General features: G+C 37.8%; 1 non-coding gene across 1 annotated transcript; it reads left to right on the plus strand.

Annotated features, from left to right (window-relative positions):
- The first annotated feature begins 1,268 nt into the window (after positions 1-1,268).
- On the plus strand, positions 1,269-1,375 carry LOC120103186 (U6 spliceosomal RNA). The gene has a single exon (XR_005505282.1). It is a non-coding gene; the product is annotated as a U6 spliceosomal RNA (small nuclear RNA).
- Positions 1,376-4,997: the final 3,622 nt, after the last annotated feature.

Raw genomic sequence — 4,997 nt, forward strand, 5'->3', positions numbered from 1 at the left:
GCAAGGAGATTCTCAAAGAGAAAGGTCACATGATTGGGGAGCCCTGTATGGATAAGTACTAGTACCAGTTAGGTCCACTAACTCGCTAGAAGAATCTCATTGGTACTATGGCCTCAGAGAAGACTGCTCTACTTGAAAGTCACAAATGGTGTCATTTACCAACATTTTTAAGAAGCAGTAAACAAGTGTTCCTCTTTCCCCAAAATCTCTGTCAGCATTAGCTGTCATGGGATAGTTCTTAAGGACTAGCTATTCTGATAAAATCTTAATGCTATTTTCCATTTTATTGATTAATGGCTAAGGGTGTTGTATGTCCGACTTTTGTGACTTGGCAATTTATGTTTCATATTTTGAGAACTGCACCTTTATAATGATTTGGGGTAGAACTTACATTCACTTTAAATATTTTATACACTACAGATAATATTCCTCTGTCAGCTGTAGTTAGTAAATACTTTCATCTTAAGATATAGGTTCTCTTCAGTTAACTGTTTCCTCTGCTCTGCATGCAGAAGATCTTTAGTCAAAGACTTTCATTGATCAATTTCTAGAATTATTTTCTGAGTGACTGGATTTTTCAGAGAGTTGTTTTCCCATGTGTATATTTTGAAATATTTTACTTACATTTGATTTGAATTTAGTATCTTATATTAATATATTTGATTGAATTAGAGTTATTTTAGCTTAGGGAGACAACTGAGAACCTAGCCACATATTTCATTATATATGAACATCTACTTTTGCTGACACTATTTTCAGGAGATGTTGTTATTTGTCCAATGTTTGTTTTAGATATCTTTGTCAAAAATCCAATAACTTCAGGTGGAGAGGAAGCTCCATTTTAAGAACACTGGCTGCTCTTCCTACAGGACTGGAGTTCAGTTCTCAGCAACTACATGGTGGTTTACAATTGTCTATAGCTCCATTTCTAAAGGTTCTGACACCCTCTTCCACATTTCTGAGCACTAGGAACACATAGTAAACATATCTAAATTCAGACTAAATTCAGTCTAAGTCAGACTATTAAGACTATATAATATAATATGAAAATAAAAAATTTTAAAAAATCAGGTAGCTGTAGTTGTGTGGTTTCATATTTGAATTCCCTACTCTATTACATTAATCTATAAGTCTGTTTTTCGCATGTACTATTTTTGTTTTTGTTACTCTGGTTCTGTAAAAAAAATGACATTAGGTTTTTGGTCCATACTGTGTCAAATCTATAGATTACCTTTGATAATATAAATCATCTTCAAAAATTATTTCTAGTGCTTGCTTTGGCAGCACATATACTAAAATTGGAACGATACAGAGAAGATTAGCATGGGCCCTACTCAAGGATGATACGCAAATTCGTGAAGCGTTCCATATTTTTTCATCGCAGCCTTATTTATAATAGCCAGAAGCTGGAAAGAACCCAGATGCCCTTCAACAGAGGAATGGATACAGAAAATGTGGTACATCTACACAATGGAATATTACTCAGCTATCAAAAACAATGACTTTATGAAATTCGTAGGCAAATGGTTGGAACTGGAAAATATCATCCTGAGTGAGGTAACTCAATCACAGAAAAACACACATGGTATGCCCTCATTGATAAGTGGCTATTAGCCCAAATGCTTGAATTACCCTGTATGCCTAGAAAAAATGGAACTCAAGACGGATGATCAAAATGTGAATGCTTCACTCCTTCTTTAAAAGGGGAACAAGAATACCCTTGGCAGGGAATAGAGAGGCAAAGATTAAAACAGACACAGAAGGAACACCCATTCAGAGCCTGCCCCACATGTGGCCCATACATATACAGCCATAAAATTAGACAGGATGGATGAAGCAAAGAAGTGCAGGCAGACAGGAGCCGGATGTAGATCGCTCCTGAGAGACACAGCCAGAATACAGCAAACACAGAGGCGAATGCCAGCAGTAAACAACTGAACTGAGATAGGACCCCTGTTGAAGGAATCAGAGAAGGAACTGGAAGAGCTTGAAGGGGCTCGAGACCCCATGTGTACAACAATGCCAAGCAGCCAGATCTTCCAGGGACTAAGCCACTACCTAAAGACTATACATGGACTGACCCTGGACTCTGACCCCATAGGTAGCAATGAATATCCTAGTAAGAGCACCAGTGGAAGGGGAAGCCCTGGGTCCTGCTAAGACTGAACCCCCAGTGAACTAGATTGTTGAGGGGAGGGCGGCAATGTGGGGAGGATGGGGAGGGGAACACCCATAAAGAAGGGGAGGGGGGAGGGGGATGTTTGCCCGGAAACCGGGAAAGGGAATAACACTCGAAATGTATATAAGAAATACTCAAGTTAATAAAAAAATTATTTCTACTACCCCATGAGCATAGATTTTTTTCATATTCTAGAGTCATCATGACTTTTTCTTTCAATATATAAAATTTTTCATTATACAAAGGTTTCACTTCCCTGGTCCATTTTTTGAGGCTATTTCAAATAGGAGGTGTTTTGATTTGTGTCTCAAAATTCTAAATATTGGTATATAGAAAGACTATTGAATTATTCTATAGATTGTTTTCTTATTGAAAAATTTTATTTACATTTAAAATGTTATTCCCTTTCCTGGTTTCCCAGCCATAAGCCCCCTATCACCTCCCCCTCCCCCTTCTTCTATAAAGGTGTTCCTCCTCCCCTACCACTGCCCCCTTCCCACCTCACTGCCCTGACACTCCCCTACACTGGGGAGTCTAGCCTTGGCAGGACCAAGGGCTTCTCCTTCCATTGGTGGCTAACAAGGCCATGCTCTAATACATATGCAGCTAGAGCCATGAGTCTGTCCATGTGTCCTCTTTGGGTAGTGGTTTAGTCCCTGGGAGCTCTGGTTGGTTGGTATTGTTGTTCGTATGGGCTTGCAAGCCCCCTCAGCTCACCTCTGTATTTGTCACGCTCTGATTGAACCTCTCAGGAGACAACTATAGCAGGCTTCTGTCAGCATGCACTTTTTGGCTTCATCAATATTGTCTAAGTTTGGTGGCTGTATATATATAGTCTTGATCCCCAAACGGGGCAGGCTCTGAATGGCCATTCCTTCAGTTTTTGCTCCAAACTTTGTCTCCATATCAATTCCTATGAATATTTTTGTTCCCTCTTTTAAGAAGGACTGAAGCATCTGCACTTCGGCCCTCCTTTTTCTTGAGCTTCATGTGGTCCATGGATTGTATCTTGAGTAATTCTAGTTTTTGGGCTAATATCCACTTATCAGTGAGTGCATACCATGTGTGATTTTTGTGATCGAGTTATCTCACTCAGGATGATATTTTCTACTTCCATCCATTTGCCTATGAATTTCATGAAGTCATTGTTTTTGAAAGCTGAACAGTACTTCATTATGTAGATGTACCATATTTTCTGTATCCATTCCTCTGTTGAAGGGCATCTGCATTCTTTCCAGCTTCTGGCTATTATAAATATGGCTGCTATGAGCATAGTAGAGCATGTGTCTTTGTTATATGTTTGAGCATCTTTAGGGTATATGCCCAAGAGGGGTGTAGCTGGGTCTTCAAGTAGTGCAATGTCCCATTCTCTGAGGAACCTTCAAACTGATTTCCAGAGTAGTTGTACAAGCTTGCAATCCTACCAACAATGGAGGAGTATTCCTCTTTTTTCACATCCTTACCAGCATCTGTTGTCACCTGAGTTCTTGATATTAGCTATTTTGACTATAGAATTTTGAATATTTTTTTTTTTGTATTCCACTATCTTGAGAATGTAGCAGTTGAAGGAATCTTCTTGGGAGTTAAGAGGGTTTCTAATATAAGATTGCACCATTTGTCAATACAGGTATTTTGACTTCTTTCCTCATCTTTTGTCTTCCTTTTATTTATGTTCAATACTTTAAAAAAGTTTATCCTTCTACTGAGACAGAAAAATGGTCAGTGGATGACACAGACTAATTAAAGCCTTGAGTATTAGCTGATTTGAAGAAAAAATTCCTGATAATTAAATGCTACTTCTGAGATACTCCACCAACCAAATTTTAGATGCAATGTATTAGGGATTTCATATAAATTTAACCTCTGAAAATTAGACATAACTTCATATAAAATATCAGCAAGTCTTAATTTTGAATAATAATTAACATTGTGTGACTCATCCAAATTAAAAACAATTCATCAAGACTTTAATAATTCTCAGTGAATTATAAACTGTCTGTGATTAGGCCACAGAGAAGCATGGCTTTCGTTGTTCAGCAGGAAGACCCTGACAGTCCTAGTCATGATTAATATTTTATAATGAGGTATATTTTAAAAATCTATGACTCTACGATTTCTCCAAGGAACTCAACAATATTCAGCAATGACTATAGTAGCAACATAAAAAGAGAATACATGTACACACACACACACACACACACACACACACACACACACCTCAGTTGTGTATAAAGTTTGCAGTTAACTAAAGGTTGGTGGGTAGAGCCAATACGCTGGTAATTATATAAGTCTACTGTGTAACAAGGTTGGGGTTATTTACACAATATAATTTGGTGTGGACTGTCTGACTAAACTTCCTAGGAATGTAAGAAAACAAGAATTTACAATTTAGTTGATAGCTTCACACTGACAGAAAACTCATATGACTTGCCTACTTCTCCAGAGTACTGGGAGTTTGGTAATTGGTAATTGGGCAGCGGGCTATAGGAGATAGCTTGCAGGACCAGAAATTCCTAAGTCAGGTCAGTGTAGTTGCAATTTATAGCCAAGATTTACAAAAGTTTTTACACTTTCTCACCTGTGTGAGTAGCAGTATGGACTGTTGCTATTAGTGAAGATAATTAGAGAAAAGTAAAAGGCAGGGTGAGGAGATTATGATAACATTTCTCTAGAAACAAATTAAGAAGTAAATCTCAGACTGAAATTACAGATAGAGTATGAGAATACAAAGATGGTAAGTAAGGGTATATTAAGTCTTCCTTGAATTCTTTTGCCCCAATGTGACCCAGTTAAGCATATTTACATAACTTCCATTATA

The sequence above is a fragment of the Rattus norvegicus genome, chromosome 5 (assembly GCF_036323735.1).
Source record: "Rattus norvegicus strain BN/NHsdMcwi chromosome 5, GRCr8, whole genome shotgun sequence".
NCBI lineage: Eukaryota > Metazoa > Chordata > Mammalia > Rodentia > Muridae > Rattus > Rattus norvegicus.